At 35.6% G+C, this 23,946-nt stretch overlaps 1 long non-coding RNA gene across 1 annotated transcript; it reads left to right on the forward strand.

The window, feature by feature from the left end:
- The first annotated feature begins 11,258 nt into the window (after positions 1-11,258).
- Positions 11,259-21,636, forward strand: LOC142354401 (uncharacterized). The gene is made up of 3 exons (XR_012761084.1): positions 11,259-12,608; positions 17,332-18,364; positions 20,953-21,636. It is a non-coding gene; the product is annotated as an uncharacterized LOC142354401 (long non-coding RNA).
- Positions 21,637-23,946: the final 2,310 nt, after the last annotated feature.

Below are 23,946 nucleotides of genomic sequence, written 5' to 3' on the forward strand. Positions count from 1 at the left end.
CCATTCCAAGACAATTACTCGAAGGCCTATGGCTTCAAGTTTTAAGAGTAGGCTGTCGTGTTCAATGGTGTCGAAAACTTTTTGGTGATCGAGTAAGGAACTCACAACAGATCTTTCTTTTACGTTTAGACTTACCTTTTCGGTAAATTCAACCAAGGCATCAACTGTACTATGCTTTTTTCGAAACCCACACCGTGTGCAATGCTGAAGTTGAAATATTTCATGGAAGTTTTAAACTATATCGAACCTTGCATTCTCGTATATCTTACTCCAAACAATTAGCAAAGATTGTGGTGTGGTTTTTTTTAATCAATATATCATGAACCACTCTTGTGAAGGGGCATAACGTAAGCCTTTTTGAGGTTTTGAATTCTGGTTTCCTTAAAGCGGAATTCAAAACCTTAAAAAGGCTTACGTTATTCCCCTTCACAAGAGTGGTTCAAGATATATTGATAAAAAAACCAGACCACAATCTTTGCTAATTGTTTGGAGTAAGATATACGAGAAGTCAAGGTTCGATATAGTTTAAAACTTCCTTGAAATATTTCAACTTCAGCATTGCACACGGTGTGGTTTTCGAAAAAAGCATAGTACAGTTGATGCCTTGGTTGAATTTACCGAAAAGGTAAGTCTAAACGTAAAAGAAAGATCTGTTGTGAGTTCCTTAAAGAGGATCTGTTAATAAGGTTAATGAGAATCTTCAGAGTTACCCCTGATGTAATTTTTATCAAAATATTACAAATTTTGTCGTCGCTTATTGGACGCTCATCTTTTGGTTTAATTGACGCATAGTTGTCGGTGATCCTTTGAAAACATTTGCTGAACAAATGGAAGGACTCGTTTACAGAGGAAGCATTGGCAATTCAACACTCAAGCACAACTTATCTTTTAAATCTACAAGATAAGCGTTTAAGCGTTCACTTTTTCCTTGTTTTGTAAAAACGATGTATCAGGGAAAAATGAAGTGGAACAACTTGTTGGCTTACAATGGTACCTCAGACTCATTGGGTAGTGATCTGAAAAATCGTTATTCTTCAAGACCTCAACTGTTGGCTCACTATTTTTTAATGAATGAATCATCCAAGCACGTTGATGATGATTCAGTGACACGAGTCGGAATGCTTTCTGACAAATGTAATGAGTTAGAGCTGACAGCATTTGAGTATTTATTAACTATTAAATTGTTTTCTGAGGTGTTTATATTAAAATCCCCGTAGGAATAAAGGGCTCGTCAGTTGAGTTAAGGAACGATTCTAGTTTTTCGACAAAGTCCATTTCATGTTGTCTCAGTTTGATATATGTGAAAGCTATGTGCAGGTTAATGCTATGATTTTTGAAATGTTAACGCTCTCGCGGGCTTTGATCATATCACCACCACCCCTTTGCTCTCTGCTCTTGATTAGATAGCTCGTATAGCCCTTCAATAGATAAAATTAAAATCATCGTGAATGGATAACCATATTTCTGTAAGGCAAAGAATTGTCGGAGGAGACTCATGACTTAATGCAAGTGCTTCCAATTCATCTAAGTGAGCTTTAGGAGATCTAACAATAACACATAGAGCCGACTCAGGGATTCTTTGAAGAAAGTAAAGTCGCATAATTGATCAGATAAAGTTATATGCGATAACTTATCGACAAAAACAATTAAGTCTGTCCTGAATATATTGCAGATCAATAATGCCATCAATCTGTGCCATTAGTAGTTCTGTACACTTTAGGGTCTTCTCGAAATAAATCTTGAGAATGTTTCTTTCTTTGGCCCATACGGATTAGATTCTTTTGTCAATTTTCATCAGGCTTATGGAAGTCTGTCGCGCTGAGGTCTTGGTAAATTCGAATGCCATATTCAATTCCGTACAGGTGCCTCTTTCGGATGACTTCTATTTTTGCAACTCTCCTAGAAAACCTCACAAGAACTGGCTCTATCCTTCTTCTTGCAGCAAGTTGATGAGCCGTCAGAATATCTGTAACGTCTACTTTAAGCTCCAATTTTTTTCGTAACTTCTAATACTTTCTCAATTGTTGCTTCAACTGATTCAAGACGCGGGCAACCATTAACATCTGCATTATTCCCGAATAGTGAATACCTTGATGTTTTCCCTTCGATTATAGGTTTCTAGTTTCTCAGCCTCACACAAACCTCGCGGTTCTGCAATTCGTTCACTAGAGGTTTGATCATTTTCTAACTTTTTAAGTATATCATTTTTTATGATGATCACCGCATTGGTCACTGAATTGGATATCGAAGTTTTTAAGTCAGTTAAATTTTGCTGCGTGATAGCTGGGATTGAGACTTGAATGGAACTTTTTGTGGTCTCCTCAACACATTTCGCGCGACTCGCCCTGTTCAGTTGCTGTTGACAATTCTGTGAAAGTTCACTTAACATTGGGTTTCAGTATAGGTGTCTGATCTTGAAATCGTACAGTTGGAAGATTGAGAACATCACTTGTCCCTTCAGAGTTTGGCTCATGCCTTGTTTTCATATTCATTAGACATAATCCAACCGGAAACTATTTAATAAGTTTATCACAACAATTAGGCTTTTCATAAGCTTCTCCAAATCTTTTAATAAGTTGATCTAAGGTGTTCTTTGTGGATTTAACTTTTTTTTCAACTTAATCTTCAAATCAGTTGGTGCATAGTTTTTCTGAAAATAAAAGCACTTGAAATTGGATGCATGGAGATCTAGCAGTTTACTCTTTTGCTTTTCATTTTGGCTGTTTATTTTTTTAACGCATTAAATAACCCTGACGTATTTGGAAACAGAAAATGAGCAATTCATTATCATTATTATGGTTTTGGAGGAAACATAATCCAGCTTAGATGTGACATTCAGAAATTTGACAACTCTGTGGCTTTTCATACTTCCGATTCAAGCAGCTGGCATGGTTACTTTAACTAATTTAAAAACTCTGTTTCTAATTATAAATAATCACCATTCGAGGTGTGTTTGTCTATTTTTGTCAGAAGCGTTTCCTAACGTTACGTATTTATTCTATCATGCAAAACCTGCCCCTGCTTCGTTGATCGACAAAGTTTCTATGCCTTCGTTGAAATCACTTTGTACAGATTGGTACTTGTTGAAGGTTTTCGAAAACTGTGCAAATATTAGGCATGTGAAACAGCTTAACAGAAGCTATGGGTTTGACAGATTTGCCCGCGTGCGAATGAAAGAGATCCAGTCTGATATTACAGCGCCATCGGGGATCATTCACCCTTTTTGGAAAAATCTGAAAATTTTTGCATTCGAATTCCGCCGCGGGTCTGAATTTTCAGAAACTCTCGATGAAATTAAGAGCGATTTGAATGCCTTGTTAATGCATAATGGGGCTATCCAAGTTATAAGTGGAGTCTTTTATGATACAGCGGGAGGTAACATGACTAATGATGAGAAAAAACTGATCGAAGCTCAGTTTAAATTCGACGACTGCTCGTGGTACGAAAACCATCCGTCTCTCAGTTACTTCAAAATGGGCTTCAACGTATTGGTAATGAAATTTATTGACGAAGAGCTAGAGCTATTGATAAATCAAATGGATTATCGTTGGCCACGTTACGGCTGGGACATTCGTTGTCGTTCAGGTTTATAGAATCTTTTCCGTGAGCTTTGAGCTTGAAAATTTGACATCATACATAACCGAGAATGAACAAAATATCGGATTTTCGTTAAATTTATTGTTTCTTCTGAACAACTTTTTAATGGGTTAGAAGCTATAGCGGGGCTATTTTCATCTCCACCCATATTTAATGCACCAACCAGATGTGGTTAATTCGTTGCTCATTCTTTCTATCCCTCGAAAAGGAGCATCGTTTTGCTGGTTATCCTTTGGCGTCATATTGTTTTGACTCTTGCCGTCATTAGCTTCTGGGCCGCTTCAGTTCTCAGGGTTTTTTTTATAAGACGTAAGAAGACTTGTTTAATGAAAAGTTCTGGTTTTGCCCTTTATTGTAGCCTGCTGCTTTGTTGTGTCACATAGTCTCATTAACGACATTATTCATTTGCTCTAAAATTGAATAGTTCGCTTTCACCTCTTAATGTTTTGACAGCTTAGGATCGGTTGTCATAAAAATTAAAAATTGTTTTCGGTTGTATCTCTTTCTGAATATTTGTGTTAACCTATCATTAGAGATTCATTACGCGTGTATTTGAAGACAGTGTTTTCGCAAAGTTAATTTTCAGTAAAATGAATATTCAACGTTGTTTGATTAGTTAACATGTCTAAATGTCCAGGATCGCCAGCAATAAAACCATAGGTGCAAATCAAAAGCGTTAAATATAGAGCAATAATTCTATTTCTTGGATATGACATTTCGTGATATTAATTGATCAACCTTTTTTATGTATTTTGGGAGGTGTTGTCCTATAATTTTGTCTCATTAAGCACTGGTGTGTTTGGCCCTCAAATGAGGCTTAATTTTTAGTTTCATCTCATCTTTAGCAGTTGGCATTACAAATGCGCATTATTTAATATCAAAAACTTTCGTGGTTAATTGCTCTCGCAGAGAAGCAATTGTTGAAAACGTGTCTTTTTATGCAAAATTTTTGATTGACCTTTTCTAACTTTTCTTGTGACTTTTACGCCCTTGCGTTTTGCGTGATCTAAAGTTTTCTCTCATTCACAATTTCAAGCTGCTTAACTCAATTGGCGGAAACACTAAAATGCTGAAAGTCAAATGAAAAATGCGGCGAAACTGGTGCCATTTTTTCACTTTAAATCTTAATAGTGGTATATATTAACCTAATGAGCTTATTTGAAGACCCCTAGTGAATTTTTTAGTCCCATTCAGCCCCCTCCCTCCCCCCCCCCCACTGAAGCAGGCTGCAATTGATTAGAGCTCCCACGCTCCCACTAGTCGTTCGAGAGCATTTCTTCCAACGGGAGTCGGTTATGTTTTTATTTGTTATCTTGTTAGTCTCTGTTGACATGTATCATTGATTTTTTTTCAGTAATGTTATAATCAATCAATTCGGTGTCTGAAAGACAGTAGTCTCAACGCTCGACGAAAATTCAATTACATATGCATCACTAATATTTTCTTTGTTTTTTTTCGTTTATGTTATGTTGACTATCAAGTAAAGGCTGTTCTAATAAAGCAGATAGCAAAGCTTTAATTTTTCAATTGTTTATGGAAGTGATATTTTTTCAAAACTTCTTTTAAAGTGGACTGAGAAATTGTCATTTTTGAACAGATTTTGAAGTAAATCGTTTTTAGGTGCGGCGATTTGACTATTTTCACTGCCTTTTTCCTCAATTACCAGTTACTTTTGAAATGACATACATGTGTTCCAGTAATTTATAGTTGTATTTTCGATTTTGTCAAAAGGTACTTAATGGTTGTACCATTTATTTATAACCATTCACCGTTATTTTGAAACTGTTGTTTTTTGTCCTGTTAGTGTCTTGAATGACTTCTCTTAGGCTCCTCAATGGCGTCCGTAATAGACGCCATGTAATTGTTTTAATTGTTATGGCATGACTTCGTCATGACTTGTTTTCAAAAATTGTCAAGTGATTTTAAATCTTACCGTTTCTTGTAGTTTTTTGTTCTCCCGTTGCCTTGTCTCCTTATTGGCAGGTCTCACCATCTCTCTAATGAGCCACATTTGTTTTTACTGGTTCAATTCATATCAAACTTTTTTTTCACAAATTTGATCCTACTGCTCATAAAAAATGACTGGTTTAATGATATTGCGTCCATATTTGTAGTTAATTTTGTTGCCCTCTGACTTTGCTTCGTTCTTGGCTTTTAGTTAAGCAGAATTTTTTTCAGTGAATGTTTGCAATTCATATATAACGATTTCAACTACTTTGACACTGTCTGTAATAAATGTATAATCTTTTCAGTTTCCCCTTAGTTGCAGTGATTGTGTGAGCTGTCCTGGCTCCGTTAGGAAAAGGTCTCGACTCTAGTGAGGCGTAGGTGTTTTTAGTTAAAGTTGTTTTTTACTATGATACCATTTTTTTCAAAAATGGCATTGATTTGTTTGTTTTGCACGCTTTTTGTGTTTTTTTGGGTATTTAGTCTCACTGAAGACATGTGTCATAGACATTTTGAATAACACAAAAAAGCATATTTTATTTAATGTTTAAGATTGTGGCTCAGTGTGTTTGTTTAGCACTGTATTTTTTGCAGATGTCCTTATTTAGCACCTGAGACACGATTGAAACTCTTTAATGGTTCCAGTTCCTAGCTGATGTTGTTTGACTTTGAAACTTTTCAAAAACTACCCAGACATCACGGAGTTTTATTTCCTTCATTGGTTTTTTGTTTTGTTTCATGTCCCTTGGTTGCTGCTATAAAGCTTTTCCTTTCTCCTTTCTAATAGGCAGTTAGTTGATTTATGGTCGACAGATTGCATTTGGTGTTAGTTCTGTTACATCATCACTTGGTTGCTCTTATAAAGCTTATTTTATATCCTTTCTAATAAGCAGTTGTTTCATGGTCTAAAGAATGCAAGTTTTGATTACATATTTTAAAGAGCCTTTGTATTTTTTTCTGGTGCTATTCTAATGTCTCAGAATGGCTCTCATTTGTTCTCTAGAAATGTTGTATTTCATCGCAGTTCTTGTTGTCCATGGTTGCATGACTCTTTACGAAAGAACTTCTCGAATAATTGAATTGAGTTGTTTGTTTTTTAGTCGTTCTTCTATGAAGGTGGACAGTCATGCTTTTAGTTTGTTTAATTCTGAACTTGTCCTGCTGTGATTTTTAATTCGTCATCTTCAATTTTTTCAGACCATATGATAAAGAAGTCTAAGGGTGAATTTTTTTTACTACTACTGTTCAGCTGCTGAATGTTTGCGCGAAAATTTGTTGCTTGAGAAATCTGGTGTTTGAGAAATAAAATCGTTTTTGAATGAGAAATTGAGCACCAAACGTTTTGGTCAATTCCATTTTTGTTCATTCTATTGGAATGAGGAAAAAACTTAACTTATATTAACATTACTGGTATACTTATCTGTCACTCTTTTAGAATCTATCCAGTTTTAAATTCCAAAGCGTTAGCTGCTCCTTAATAGTTTGGTAGTTTCCTCACCTTTGCTTCATTTGACACACAAGCCAAAAACTGGGATGAGCTGATCGGGACATTGTGTTCACGCTTATTACCGGGCCTCCTTGTTTTATTATTGCCATTTCTTTAGGTCTGATGATGTCATTATGATTCTTAGTCTCAGCTTCTTGAAGCCGGGTAATAGTTGACATGGAATGGAAAAGTAACTTGAAACGGCGCTGTTATCGGAATTAGTTCAATATGAATACTCTAAGCGAACACGTATCACAATGGAGAAAAAGTGTACGCAACAAATATCTAGTCTATTCTGGAAAGAGGTGTCATATACTTGAATTGCCCGACTACCTTCTTGAGAATATCTGCCAATGTCTACTCAGAAGCGAATCAGTGCTAGAGAACCTGCGCAATATCACTCCTTTTAGTTCGACTTGTTCCAGGGGAGCGTTTGACTGGACGTCAATTTCAATCCTAAAAGCCGTTTTAGACCACGTGTAACATGTTTGCTTAGGTTACACTTGTTTGAAAGGGAAGCAGTTCCAAAGTAAAGTAATCTCATCGGTTTAATTAAAAGACTCTTTGGAATTACGAGATAACCGCTAATACTACTATGACTGGCCGGCCCATGGATTGATTTGTTTCTATCAAAAGTCGACTTTCGGGCGGATCACGGTCAATCAATCTTGTTAAGTGCAATGGCATTTGTGTGTACTTAAAACTAATTATTTCAGTGATCTTGAAAAATTTCATTTTCAGCCTAGTTTATGGCTTTTGATTTACTGTCTTTCGATCTGCCGCCCTATCTCTTTTATTAACAATGTATCGACGTATTAAATGGATTTAGCAATTCAAAATTAACTCGTAGGTATGCGATTCAATCTGCAAGCAGTAGTCTATCACGCCTAATTTAAAAATGTAGTTAATTATTTTAGTTAATCTGGACCTATCAAATAGCTCTATTTGAATCCAATCATTAGGCGTTTTGAAAATGGGTTTCTCCAACACGGCTCTAGATTCAGCTTTGTTTGCATTTCGAAATTTCGGTTTGTAGCAATCGTAAAAAGAATCAAAACTTCTACGGTTGTTCTTTTTTCTCATCCAGAATTTTTCAGTTGACATTTCCTGGCTATTTGAATGACCATCAGCTACCAGATTGTTCAAAACACTAATGATATTTTCTAAATAATGTTCAATTTTAATTTCTGATAGAATACTTTAAGAAAATTTTGTTTTGTTCATGTAGAAAGCATAAGAATAAACTCAATAGAAATTTCATAACCAGATAGCGCTAGTTAAATCAGATAATTTAGTTCAAGTTAGACAAGTTAATTAGGTGTTTGAAATAAGCGTTCTTTCGTAAAGTGTTATTGTTTCGAAGGCGCCAGAGACGAGAGTTGAGTGATATATCTTAAACAAACAAATTGATGAACAAAAGCATATTGAGCTGTTGAAACATTTTGATTAATTAGCAAAGTTGTATTTGAGCATCAGGCCAAAGTCCAAATGAGTGATTTAAATTTAGAAGAAAACTAGAGAGCAAAAATTTGAAGTGAACTAGATTCTTTGAACAGAATTGGAAATTCAATTTGAAGTAAAATGTGCTATTTTGAAGTGACAAAGATAAGGGGGGTAGCCGAACTTGGTGCCCTGCGACTGTGGGAGTTATATTAAGCGGACGCTTATGAAATTTTAATGTGAGGTACACCCAATGATCCTCTCAGGCTGATATAGCTTTTGGGCCAATCCGACTACCCAACCCCGAGCTATTAACACCGGAAGTGGCGTGATTTGAAGGTCTTCGATATTTTGAGCGAAAAAATGACTGTTCGAGTATGATACACGGGGAACTAAGGGTTGCAATGGGTATTAAGTCCAGAGTAATATAGCACATGATCATGGGAAGGGTTTAAGAAGTTGTGGGAGAAATTTATTAGCATTTTGAAATAAGAATAGGCAGTTTTCACTAAAAATAGTTAACACTGAAATTGAAATAGTAATTTCTCTAAAAGTTGAAATCGGATTGAACTGAAAATTGGGGGATGGACTAATTTGGGTACGAGGAATCCGAATCTGAGGTCAGATTTGACCCCACACCAACCTGCACGGAACTAGCGCACGCCGGTGCTGCGGAACGTAAAATTTGAATTGCTCGTGGAGTATTGGTAGTAGCCATATGATTTTTGGAGGGTTAGTGTAACTTTTCAAGGGCTTTCGATTGGTGATATTTTCAATCCCAGATTCCGACCGGAAGCCGGTGCTTCGGGACGACCCGAGTGCCGAAAACCGGAAATCGGCCTTTTTGAGCGGCCGAATGACTTTGAAACAGTTTTAATATGATAACCTGAGACATTTAGTGACAAAAAATAACCACCCCGGTCAATTTTGACGAACTCGGATTTTTCGGGTTTGGGCACCCACGACTCGTTAAAATTTTTCAAATTGCAAACGACTCGCAACGGCTAATCCGTTGGTCAAGAAACTTGGCAGGCAAGTTGGTGGCACTCTATAGTTAATAGAAAATTTTACCCGAAGACGTTTTGACCACTACTTCGCGAGTTATTAAGTTGTGAAAATTGGGGTCATCCGGGAGGTCGATGAAAAGTGTGCGCGGTCATTGCTCGTGTTCTATTAAGAGTTAGGTGATAAAAATTGGTGGGTAGGCGTAACTATGTTAGGACATTCGGTGACAGTAATTAGTTTTATCAAATTGACTCCACATTTTGGTCGGGTGACTTTTGGATGACCCCTAAAGGTGAAATTTTGGACTTTTAGGAATATTGGACTTTTCGACAGTTTTAACCTGGGGACTGCATGAAATGTTGAAAAAATTGGAAAATAGAATTGGTCTTAGCTTTGGGGTTGAGTTTAGTTATTTATTCAACACATAATTTTTGACAGGGATTGATTGCAGCTAGTTAATTTGGTAGCGGAAATAGAGGTATAAGAACTTGTCAGAGCAACGTTCAATGTTTACTGAGCAAACACTGGTTTACATGTTGAATGCAAATATGAGATAAAGTGAAGTGGATTTGTTTACATATGAGTCCAAAGGTCGTTTACTTAAGATAAGGAGTAAGTTGAACAATGGTTGGTAGCAGTTGAATGACAGAGCATAATTTGATATTGGTTATTTGCATAGCAAACAAAGCCCTCCTACGGAATGTGACAGATTGCAAGTGTAAGTTGCAATGTTTACTTAAGAGAGGTTTGTTTGCTTAAGATAAGAGCATTTTGGTAGAGTATAAATTGAAGTAACACAGAGAGAGAGAGAGAGACAGATTTTGGAGTTTTTGGGAGAACTTCAGAAGTTTGGTTTCGATCAAGCGGGAGAAAGTAGTTGGTTTAGTGGGACTAAACTTTGAAAGATTTATAATTTCAAGACCAGTTGGGATACTGTGAGCGTTTTGATTTAGTTCATTTGGGAAGTGAACCACGGATATTGGTAATATTATTTTTAATTACTATTATAAATTGTCTTGAATTTGTCTTTTCTTTTGATGTGCAAGTAATTCTCTTACCTTTGTTATCCATATAACTAGAATTGATATTACGAGCCCCATTGTGAATTAACTTATTTCAAGGCAATCTAATTTGCAACAGCATACAAGAGTGGAGGAGGGGAAATTGCAGAGTAACAAAGTAACGCTTGCTTCACCAATTCAAAACCTTTGGTTTATTTTATTTGATCGTTCTTCTGGGCGACAGATCCCCCTCACTGTTGGCCTAGTTAGAAATTCAGAAGACGACAGTTCAGCGTGATGATGCCGTTCTTCACTTGATACGTCATTGTAACGAAATTGCAAAGCCAATATATTATTTCCACTTTTTTGGGAGAAAAAATGGGAGAAGTTTATGCTAGCCCCACTTCTTTTGTTTGAGACAATTGTTTTAATTTTTTGAGGGCATCCCGGACGAATATGTGTTGATTCATATCAATGCTTTGTCAAAGCCAAAAACTGAATAATAATCTGTTTTTTATGCATTCCGTTTAGGGGAATAAGAATTATGGCAATATCTCTGATTTTTCTTGACTTTTGAACACTGGTTACTGTTTTCAACATAATTTCGGCTATTTCAGGTCGAAATTGTTTTTTTTTGGTAAAAGTTTATAAATTTTAGTCGTCTGTGAATGAATCAAAAAAGAGTGGTTTTGATATAAAAATGTTTGATACGTCGACTTTTTTTCCCTTCCTTAGACAAATTTGGCTAAAATTTTGTGGAATCAGTTTGTTTAATTAATTTTGTTGAATTAAAATTGCTTTTCTCGGATGAAATTCGTGATTTTTCCAGTTTCCTGAAAATAGAAAAGGAGATGATATGAGCGGAGTTCATGGATATTTAAATTTTGTCATTTTTTCTTATAATTTGGCAGAATTATTCGTATCCAAGCTCAAAATTTAAAAATAAGACCGTTTTTCAGAGATTAACTGGACGTTTTTTCAATGGAAGGCTACAATAAAAATATGCAGTAAATCAATTGCCTGTTAACTGCAACATACACAATAAAAAGCGTTGATTTTTCTTAAAAATATGCTATTCAAACTTTAAGTCCATGTTGGTGAACGTTCAAAGACTATAGGCTGCAATCTGATGTTTTTCATGTTCTTGATAGGATGAAAAAAGTTATCTTGCTGAGCTTTTAACTTCATTTTCTTTTCTTACATATTATGTTTGATTGAGCAAAATTGACTAGAAGATAACACCGTGATGCTCAATTTTATATGCAAAGCAATTAAACCAAAGTACCGTTTGTTAAGTTTTTCTTATTTCAACTTTTTTCGTCTCGTCCCTTGATCAGATTTTTGCAATTTTTGCTACGTTTTAAAAATTTTTTGGCTTTCAATTTATCTAATGTCCCAGTTTTCGTTATCGCAAAAGACCTCTGATGCCGTTGATCAAGTAGCCCCAGTAGCTTGATTTCATTTTTGAGACTAACTAAGAAACAAAGTTTTTTGAAATGAAATTAGCTGTTTTTCTTGATTGCGATATTTGCTGAGTTTTAAAGTCAAGACAAAACAGAAGGACCAGTGAATTTTTGTTCCTGAAACACAATGACGGTTGTTTTGTTTTTGCTTGCAGAAGCAGATTTGCAGAAGCAAATTTTAATTGAAAAGGAAGATTTTTTATCGCCTGATTTGCTTTGCTTGCAACAATAACAGTTAATTCAACATATGACTCCACAGGAAATGAGTGCAATCCAGATACAGCTCCCTAACGGTCAAAATGAAAATCTCTGGTGCTCCTTTTTCAACCTTGGTTTTTTTGTAAATTAAAAACACCATAACAAATATTCGAAAAGTGGAAAATAGTTTATTGTCTTGTGAATTTCAGGTGCGTCCTGATGGGGTTAGTTTGCTACTTTCTTTTCATTATGCAGGCTTCTTGGGCTTTCAGTGCTTATAATAGTTGAATGTGACGAAAGCGAAAAGCAAAGACAGGATGAATGATGAAGAGCATCCAATAACCTTAAAGACGAAATAATTTCAGAACTTGATATGGGTTATGCATCAATCACTCAAATTCATCTTCAACCATGCGTATAAAGAGCAATTATGAAACTATTCATATTCCATGAAAAGGTTGACATAAAATTGTGAGAACTAATTCGCTGTTATTTGTGGATCATTTCTATCGTAATAAAAAGCTCAATAGTTTTTTTGACATATCGGATGTTTAATATAAATCAGAACCAATAGTTCACGAAGTACTGAATTTTGCGAGACTCGGCAAATTTATTCTGAGGAATGAGTGTTGATGTAAAGTGAACAAATTTCCTGTTTTTGAGATATGGCTACAGGTCTTTTGTATTGCCCCAGAAAACAAACCCGTTTTGTGTACCAATGTTGGTTGATCAAAAATATCAAAGGTTTTCGATGGATCCAGTAGCGTGCAATGGGGGCACTTTTTGTCTTTCTGTAATTGCAGACTTTCGAAGTGATCAGTATTTGCGTTCTCGTCCTTGACTCTCGGGAAACCTAACTATTGGATGCTAAAAGTTTAAATTTTAATCTTCTGTGAATGAATCGAAAAAAGAGTGGTTTTGATATAAAATGTTTGATAAGTCGACTTTTTTCCCTTCCATAGACAAATTTGGCTGAAATTTTGTTGAATTAGTTTGTTGAATTAATTTTGTTGAATTAAAAATGCTTCTTCCTGGGATGAATTTCGTGATTTTTCCAGTTTCCTGAAAATAGAAAAGGAGATGATATGAGCGGAGTCCATGGATATTTAAATTTTGTCAATGATTCATTTATAATATGACAGAATCATTGTTCCGACCCCTCTTGAGGGGGAAGTAACTATATACTCAAACGGGTTTTTTTGTTCAGTCAATTTTGGCCGATCGATATTTTCATCGTAGAGAGTTGAGACTGGTATCATTAGAAAGCTTGTCCAGCGTAGAATATGGAATTAAAAAGATTTTTTCGATTTTCGTTTTTTACAGGCAGTTATCGAGGTTTAAATTTTGAGAAAATAGTGTGAATTCCGGCGAGATTTTATTCACTTTTTGCGGAATCTTTGAATAAAACTTCGCCAATTTTGCTAAAATTTGTTAATTTTGTTAATTTGTAAAGTGTTGTTGATTTTTATTTGTAAAAACAAAACAAAATCACAAGAATATTGTGGGCTATTTTTATTTTTTTTGTCAAAAATTCTGGCTAAATATTTCAAAACTAAGACTTTTTCTTCTTAAACAGCACGAAACAAGTTTCTTTAGTCCATTTTGATTAAATTTACTGGAAGTACAGACCCAAACACCACTAACACAATTTTTATAGGCTCAAAGGGGGCTTTTTGTATTTCAAATTCCGTTGAGAGTGCTCTGTAATTAAAACTCTGACGTTTTTCGCTAAATTGATGCGTTGATTATCAAACACGCAGCATCTATTTTTGATTTTTCGTTTAACAAAAAATCATTATCTATAACGTTCGAATAATTAAGTGTTCTTAGAGAACAAACAGCATTAGCAGGGCTAGTTATGGACCAATCTTGGACTGGCATAGTCCAAAAATAATTCGGATTGTAATCAGTCGTTCTTTTTTATAAAAAAATTTCGATCTCTTCTACAATAATTAAATAACAGAACATTTCAAAAAAAGCTCACCAATGATAGTTCCAATTGGGTTGCTAATCAGCTCCACATTATTGTATCTAGTTGATTACTTGAAAGCTTATGGTCGTTCTGACTTTTAAAAGTATTTGATTTTTAAAGAAATAATGACTTAATGAACTTTTGCCTCTATTTTTGTCTTTCTTTGGTCAACTTGTAGCTTATTGTCCGCAATGAAAGAATGTTTCTTCTTTCTATTGAAATCAAATTCAATCTTACGTTTTCTAGTATTGTCACATTATCACGTTATTGACAGTTCATATATCACATTATTGGCTTTTAACATAAAGCACAATTGATATTATTAGAATTCTTGAAGATATAGATTATGATTTTAACGGCTTCGACACACTTTCTCGAAAAATTTAATTGATTTTTTTAAAATGTCTTTAACTGCCGTTTTTACTTTGTCTTTTTAGTCGTATGAAATTCTACTGTACAATGACCCGGTTTCATTGCCTTTTCATGGAAGAATAGATGAGATGATATTCTGATTTTAGTACATAGCTGATAGCTTTCATAACTCTGAAAACAGTTGGTTTCCAAATAAAAAAAAACACTTAAATTCGCAATTTTGTTCCTTTGATTGTCTGGTTGTTATCTGGTCTCATTAATTACAGGCCAATTATGACAATATTGTGGTCAAAGGAAGGTTTCAAAAGGGGATTAGTGTCGCACGATCTAATGGTTTTAAAGAGTTCGTTGACTTTACTGGCTTCGACACGAAAAAAAAGTAAATTAGTTTTTGATTTTTGTCATGTTTGACGTTCTTTTTGTAGACATAAGACATATTCTGGATAATTGCAATTCTGATGGGCTTTCGTTTGAAGAATATACGAACCTAATTAATTTTGTTATTCTGTAATTAATGCCGTTCATGTCTTTGGGAATATTTTTCTTCGAAAAAAAATTAAAGTGTTACGTAGTTTTGCATTTTGTTTTCCATTTTTGTCCTTGTTACCTAGCTTCATTAATGAGAGGTCACATAATACATTATCGGTGGTTGCAGAAAGTTCAATTGAACACATTTTGATGGCCATAGTATGGCTTTACGGTTTCGAAAGCGTTTTTGCCAAGTTTCGTTTGATTTTTTGTTTGTTGTCTAAATGTTCTTTTTGTAATCACGTAAAAAATTGAATACCGGCAGCGCTTAATTCCTTCTATGGAAGCATTGGTAATCGTACACCTATGGGATATTTTATTTGATTTCTTATGGTTTTCATTATTTCGAAATTAATTGTTTTAAAAAAATAAGCGAATTTTTCAGCTTTACTGTTTTTGTTCTTTATTGTCTAATTGTTACCAAGCCATTTTGTTGACTACTCCCTTATCTTTTTTGGTGAATTAGAAGTTATTTTTTAATAACAGTTTTATATGACGGTATTTTGACTTTTATTAAATTTTGTTTTTTAAAACGGACATGAAGTTTTTGATGTAATCAATTTTTGTTGTTGCTGTTGTTTGATTTTGCTGTTCGTCTTGACTCGCTTTCTTAATATTTGCGCATCTCATCAATCTAATGCACCACTTTTACTCCACCACAGGTATTTGCTTTGGAGACTTTCTTTTCGTTCATGTACCAATTTTTTTAAAAATAGTGGAATTTTTGGGCTTTTCTATGTTCCTCATTTGGTAGACAATCAAGCCAAAATTGTGGATGAGCGGGGTCGGAACCTTATGTGCGATCGCACATTACCGAGTCGCCTTGTTGGTATCTAAGCTCAAAATTTAAAATTAAAACTGTTTTTCAAAGATTAACTCGACGTTTTTTCAATGGAAGGCTCAATAAAAATATGCAGTAAAAGAATTGCCAAGTTTCGAATGGATCAGTATTTGCGTTCTCCTCTTTGACTCTCGGCGAACCTAACTTGTCGATGGACGAAGTTCTGATTTTACTATTTCGTGTAGACTATGTTTTTGTGGAATGCTGAGTTCTCTCAAAAATGTTGCAAATAAGAGAAAATGAAGTATTGCTGGAATTTGATATATTTGGAGCACCTTTAAGAGTGGGGTCCTACTATAAAAATGCTTTTACATTTGTTCCTAGTCATTATTCACAGCACTAAACGCACTAAATACGTACTAAGATGTGTACCACATTCTCTTTACATTGAACCTATCAGTCTAAGTAGCTTGGTTGTTATAGTTGGCGACGAAACCTCTTGAGACGTTGGTGGTCTGTTTCTTGGTCTACTGGGACTTTGTTGGTTTGATGCAGTCTAAACTGGGTTGCTATCGTATGCTTCTCAAACTTCACTTTCCATTTGATTTTAATTCTAGCAATTTTTTTTAAAAGCCAGTTGTCTCAGTACCTTCATTGTCTTTTTCAAGTAATTGAAATTTTTTGGCATTTGGGTTGTTTTCCTTTTAAGTTTTTATTTCTATGGTTGTGTTCAGATTTTTTGTGAAGATGAGTGCATCAACATCCCAATTAGAATATTTTTGTTTTCTCAATATCTTTTGATCACTGACGTTTTATTCGAGCTGGTGAGCATTGTAATGGCCCCAAGGGATTCCAGTTGTTCCTTGCCAAAGGTTCCTTTTTGCTTGACTAGGAATTTTCCTGTTTTCTTTTGTACACCATAATGGTCTGTTAACTTGGAATCGCGAACTTAAGTATCGCACTTAGAGTTTGCATAGTTAACATATAAGGCAGACTGCGTTTTATTTGTAACTTTTTTTGTATATAAAGTTGAGATTGCATATTAAGAAATGGCTTTATTTGCTATTGAAATCTACAATGAGTTTTCCGCATTTATAATGAGTGCATTTATGACCAGAAACAATTGTTCTAAAAGAAACTGGTCTACTCTATTGAATGGTTTTATTACATAGCTAATAATTTGGATTGCTTTTACATCATTTGTTTGTTGAAAAATTATGAGATTGAATTCGTTGAATTGGTTTTTTTCTGAGTTATTTCTCAGAGTCTCTGCTTGCAGTGAGTCTGAAAGTCATAAATGTCTCTGTGGGAATAATCCTTTGAATAGCTTTTTTCTGAAACCTCTTCTACCGTGTTTTTTAATTTTGCTACAGGTTTTCAGTTTTTTTTTGCATATGTTGCATTTTGGTTGGTTTGACTTTTGACAACTCTTACTGAATGTTTGAACCGATTTGCATAATTTTGTACAGTAAGTGCTGACATTTTTGACCATTCAAATTTGTGGAAGACGCTGTTTTCTGTAATTCTGGTATATGTTTTAGCATGAGTAAAGAGGAAATGAGAAACCGTGCTTTTATTTGTTTGTTCTCAATAATTGGCTAGGATCAGCTTGTGGTTTTGGAGGAACAAATTGGGTTGAGGGATTAGCCGGAAAAGCGAATCCATTGTCTAATTTTGACATATTGAATTGTTTGGAATCCTTCTGATTTGTCGTTCGTTAAACGCTCCTCATCCTAAAGGTTCTACAATATTGCCAGCCGATCGAAACTCAAGTTTCGCTTATTTTTCGAAGATTATGGAAATGTTGTGGTGATGCATGACATTAAAGGGATGTACAAAGATTATAATGGCCACACTCGGCAAGTTCCAGCAAATATTCTTGAGTGTTTGAATAGCCGGTTTAATTGGAAATGCTTTCAGCTAAGGATTTATTGTCATTACCACGTGAAATATCTGATAGAAGAAATCTTAAAGTACTCGAGCATTTTTCAAAATCTAGAGCTAATACGTTTTGATCACATTTCTACAGCTGATATGGAAGACTTCGTCAATTCTGGTGTGAAATCGTTTTTTTCTCCATCGGTAAATTTTCTAGTATTTTTTCCTGAGGGCTTTGAGTACCGGACGGTTCACCCGTTCGTTGCTGAGAGAAGTTACGAAGTGGCCTTTCGCACGTCAGATCATATTCAGTGGGCGCTCGAAGCGAGAAAACTGGGAAAGTCTGCAATGCAATCTGACCAAAGAATCAACTTGACTGCTAAGTTCAATAATCTAACAACGCTTTGGCTTTTCTGCAGACTTCCGGTCAAATATCGTGTTTGCTTACCTACCGTCAAAAATCTGTTTGTGCGAGATTACCATTTTCATGAAAAGAGTTCCCCAAGATTTGGTTTGTTTCTATCTGCAACTTTTCCCAATGTTATGTATCTGGACTTCTACGTTGGAGCACAGTACTGGTTTGTCACAGGCGATGTTGTCCTGCCTTCATTGGTATCTCTTAATACTGATTGGTATGTGCTTCAAGCGTTCCAAAACTGTACTAATATTCAGCATTTAAAACAGAGGAACACACAGGTGTCGTAAATAAATAGTATTGGACAGCCGAAAAAATATATAAAATGCAAAATTCGACTTGAATTCTAAATTTCTCTCGAACGAAGCTCGTAGTAGCTATTATAAACGTGTTAGTCTTTTTTTGTGCGAATTTTTCGCTTGACCATTTTGCGCTTTTCTTCTGGAATTATCTTTGACTTCTCGTGTGACTTTTTCACGCTTTCGTTCTTCATTTTTGAGTGATCTCTATTGCTCTCACTCCGAAGTAAAGCTTGTTGCTAAAGTAAAATTGATTGCAAATCGAATCAATCATAGCAAATCGAAGGGCTTGAAAGCCGAGTGGGCAGTGTTTTTGGTGAGCGAGCGGGAGGTCAATGGTTCGAATCCCGGCGTGGTAAACTATTTTTGCACCCGTAAAGCCCCTGAATTAAATTACATCACCTGTCGTTCGAGAGCAGTTCTTCCGACATTAGTCGGTTTATGTTTAATTGCTCTTGAACGAAGTTCATAGCAATTATTGTAAACGTGTGTGTCTTTTTTATGCAAAATTTTTGCTTGACAATTTTGACTGCTCCAGTGACTTTTACGCCCTTGACTTTTTGCGTTTCGCGTGATCTAAAATTCTCTCTCAATCACAATTTCAAGCAGCTTAACTCAATTGGCGACAATTTAATACTAAAAGTCAAATGAACAGTGCACCGAAACTGGTGCCATTTTTTACTTAAAATCTTAATAGTGGTATATGTTAACCTCTAATGTGGTTATTTGGAGCCCCCTATTGAACTTCTTAGTCCCATTTCAGCTCTTCCTCCCTCCCTCCTCCCCCTACCCGACTTAAGCAGGCTGCATTTGATTAGAGCTCCCACTAGTTGTCCGAGAGCAATTCTTCCGACGCTTAGTCGGTTATGTTTAAATTGCTAGATTTGCGCTCAAGCAAAGTATGTAGTAATTGTTTGTCTTATGTTCTTTTTAATGCATTTTTGCTTCGAAATTTTTTGTCTGACCTTCTGACTTTTTGTCCTCAAAAACGGGATGAACAAGTAGCGCTCGGAGGGCGTTGAGGTCTTTTATAGCTTTTCGGCTTGCTTATCTCTAAATATGCGAATCGCCGAAACTGTTTTGAGGAGACAATATCATGGTTTGAAGGGCGCTTTTTAATCTTAAAAGTGTGACCCCCAGTCACCCCCCCCCAACACTCCCATGCATCCTCCTCCACCTGGCGATTTGGTGGACCTGCATCTCGTCCAGCCCTCCCAACTCTACCCCACGTCCTCTGCCCTCTCTCTAATGCTAGCATCCTTGAGCCCCAACTGGCTACTACTAGATGAAGGAAATTTTCAAAGTAAATATTTCGTTTTCCACCCTTAGTTTGACTGACTTTTCACAATTTGCATCGGACTGCAAGTTTATTTGAAAAGTCTAGCACCGAAACCAGCATTTCTCAACCTCTATAGTATGGCCAACTATAATTTCAGCTGAAGCTGGTCTCTCTGATCTTTTAACTGCGAAAATACGTTCCATCACTAAACGAAATCTGAGTTATGAAAATAGCAGACATGGGCTCAAAAGCATCAATTAATTTAGTTTAAGTCTGTTAGAAATGAAAGCAAGATTGCAACGTTTTTGGCTGGTTAAAGCCGAAGATACCAGAGGAAGAGCGGACACTTCCGAGCATTTGCCGTATCCGACTGGCACAATTTAGCACCGGATACTGCCCTATGCCACATCATCTTGAGCATATCATTGTTTAGCCATATCTCCCGTCGATGTCAAGAATCGCTGTTCTAAACATGATAGACCACACGTCATACATCACATCTTTAATGGAAATTGGATAGACTTAGTAACATAAATCCAACTCGGCTGAGAGTAATCCACGTTCCTTGCCGCTTCCCCGAGAGCAAAGATGCGTCGCCTGCCCGCCTAACGTGTGGACCGCTGTCATCCATCACGGTGTTCTCAAAATAGCAATTAGGCAACCAGATGAGAGTGAAACCGAAGATTAAAAAAGCCGAACGCGGTTCTATCTAGCAGCTGAAACAATCAACTGCAATTATTTTTAAAGATTTTTTTTCCTTTACCGAACTGCAACTCTCCTATTTATAATTTGTCACTGGTTCCCTTTGAATTACTTCACGTAATTTTATCAATACACGTTTAGAAATGTTTAACACAAATGTTTGACTTGAAACTTGCAATATAGTACCGAATATATTGTAAACATCAATAGAAAACGTGCTTTTAATTTTTCTGTAGCTAGGAGCTTTTTAAAAGTGTCTCATTCTCGTTTTGTTGGAAAATGTATCTTATTTCGTTGTCAATCTTGGATGCCAGGGCCGTAGTTATGAAGATACGTAAATTTTTTATTTGGGGGCCCAAAGTGAAGGTGGTCGTTTTTTTTGATAGGGCGCCGGCATTTTAGCAATTTTGGACAGAGGATGTAGCAGAAGAGATTTTTTGCCAGCTAAATGTTTATAACAAAGTCAAAATTTACTACATTTTATATGAATAAAATTGTTTACGGGGAAGGACTAGATGCAATTTTTGTTTATTTTCGGCTGTCTGGATGAACTCCGGCACTTATGAAGACTTTGACAGATATATTCCAGGGCGCAGCAGAGATTTGGTGTTTGAGTTGATATCACCATCGGGAATTATGAAACCGTTCTGGCAGAATTTGAAGGTGTTTGTTTTTGAGTTCTACGAGGGAGTACATTTTCAAAAGACGCTCAACGAAATCGTGAAAGAGTTGAAAACACTATTGATACACAATCAAGTCATTCAAGTTCTCAGAGGTTACGAGAACAGTCGTTATGCGTTGGATTCAGGCGCTCAAAAAGTTATCAAAAATACCTTCAAGAAGCAAGACTGCGCATGGTATCTTCAGCACACATCATTGAAATATTTCAAAGTGCATCATGAAATTTTGATGATGAAACCATTGGATGAAGATTTGAATGATTGGATCTATCAAATGGATTATTTCGGAGGAGCTTCTAAATACAGCTGGCAAATTCAACGAAATTTAACTTATAACGACAAATTTTCTGATTACTGATTCATATCTGTATTAAACGGGTCTTTCCCATCATACTACCTTCCCAGCGTAGTGCTCATATAACAGGTTTTTCTCATTATAGCCCCCCCCCCCCGGCGAAAATAGCCCCCATTATGGTATGTTTGTATGATTACCATGATTGGCTGTCTATATCTTCTATGATCACTAAGCGGGGACTATGATGGGAAAAACCCATAAAATATACCCCAGACCGAAGCTTAGTTTGCATCTAAGATATACCCACCCCCCTCCCCCAATTACTGTAAATATACCTTAATGGGAGCTATAGTGCGGAAGGCCCGTATAAATAAGCGTCTGCAATGCAATGAATCTTCGCCATCAACTGTGTTTTAATTGCTGTACAGATCGGAGTTGATGCGTGAATAGCGACGAAGAAGGAATTTGAACAAGCTCTCTTTATATTTTTAACGACTTTCAAGCTAATTTTGTAGTGGTGAGAATTCAATATTTAGAGTTTAATTTTTGAGAAAAAAAGTTGAACTTCACTTTTTCATTTTGTAATAATTATACAGCACGTGATAAAATCATGAGCTTGTGATAAAAGCACATTCGATGTCTAGGTACCACATATTTAGATAGTGAAAATTTTCTTCGCAAATATTGTATAACTTATTGTGATTTTGTGTTGCCAATGAAAAAATGGATCTTTTCCGTTTGTGCCCCCCCCCCCCAAGCTTAGTGGGTGCATATTATTTCCACTATATTTCCATTCCCTATTATGTTGCACAGAGTTTAAAAAAAACAAAACTGAAATAAACAATTTTTCTTACCAGTTTTACTTGACCTATCAAAAGCTTTTGATTCAATGAATTACGAAGTATGGGATATCAAGTTGGACAACTTGGGTTTTGATGAAAGCTCAAAAAATCTAATGAGGGTTAATTACGCACAGTCGTCAATTTGTTATCCTACAAGAGTGCATATCCGACGAAATAACGCCCCATAGAGGTGTACCACAAGGAACAGTACTTGGCGCGCTCTTATTTAATCTGTATATTAATGACATGGCAAGAAGAGCTGACAATGAAACTGAACTTATACAATATGCTGATGATACTGATATTTCATTTTTTGATACCTCCATTGACAAAAGCAAGGCCAAGTAATCACAAAATGTTGACACTAATTCGATATTTTCATGAACACCAACTCACAGTAAGTACCTTAAAGAATTCATGATACTTGGTTAGAGCAAAAGACTTTTGAACAGATATTTATAAATTGAATTCCATTAGACGAGAAACCTGAAGTAAAATATTTAAGAGTTCATCGACAGCTATTTAACCTTTCAAGGGGAAGTTAAACATGTCCTAAAAAAGCGGCACGAGGAATAAAAACAATTTATGCTATTAAAAAAATTTTTCAACAAGCAATTTTCCAGTCGGAATATAAACGCAGTCGGAATATACTACGCGTAAAACTCTTTTTGCGAACCAAAAGATTACATTTTTTGAAAGTTAAGACCTGCTTTTACTCCATCAACTGGACTTCCATTATTCACTTGGAGTCTTCATGAGTCTAACAGGACAACGTTTTCGGGAACCTAAAATTGGTTTCTCAAATTAAAGAGAACTCATTTATGAGAATGGCGATACTAGAACGGAATAAACTACCAAGTAAAACTAAAATCAAACAAGACAAAAATTTCCCAAATCTAATTAATTTTTTCTGCTCAGTTTTTAACTTGAAGTCTTGTTTGTGGAAGGTTACTTAATCAACTTGACGTGACTTTGGAAATATGAATTAGACTTACTGTTGTTGGGTTGCGTATGAAAAAGTATAAACTTAATGCGTTTTTTTTTCGTTTCATATGCCACAAAATTTGAATTCACATAACTTATCTGTTGTACCCTTAAAGTAATAGGAAATTTGTAATTTTTTACACTGCCGGACTAACATCTTTTGTATACCCCGTGATATGGTTCGGAATTCAGTGTTGCTTTTTTACAACCCCCTCCCCCAAGAAGCAAGCGCCATATTTCTACATAATGATTTACTATGTAATGTCACGTGCTCTATAAATGAGCGTTGAATAACGCACTGGGGGCGCAAACGGAGAACATCCGAAACATTTCATCTATGCTAGGAAGTCATTTACGACAGTTCGATTTTCACAGGTTTGAATGGATTTGGCCTGACATTAGTTCGTATTCTAAAGACAGTTTTGAAATAGCACTTTCATCTCTAGTATTTGTAGTTAAGAATCCCGACGACTCCCGCCTAATCGGAGAGATTTGAAGTTCTTAAAATCGCATATTCTGTCGTTAGATCTTCAAGAGTTTTTCAATGCAACTGAGAATCTGTTAATCTTTTCATTATTTTTTCTTGCTGAATATCTTATAGTTTATTTTCCAGTGGTTAGGTTGATAATTCAGGCTTGAATGTTTCGCAAAGACAATTTAGAGTAATTCCGTAGTATTTCTTGATAGTGTAGAGAAAGATGTTTTATCTAGAAATCTAGTAAGTGCAAAGGTGAGAAACTGCGAGAAAATTTTGAATTTTGTGGTTTTTAATAGCCGTACAG

Source organism: Convolutriloba macropyga, chromosome 15 (assembly GCF_964194025.1).
Source record: "Convolutriloba macropyga chromosome 15, txConMacr16.3, whole genome shotgun sequence".
Lineage (NCBI taxonomy): Eukaryota > Metazoa > Xenacoelomorpha > Acoela > Convolutidae > Convolutriloba > Convolutriloba macropyga.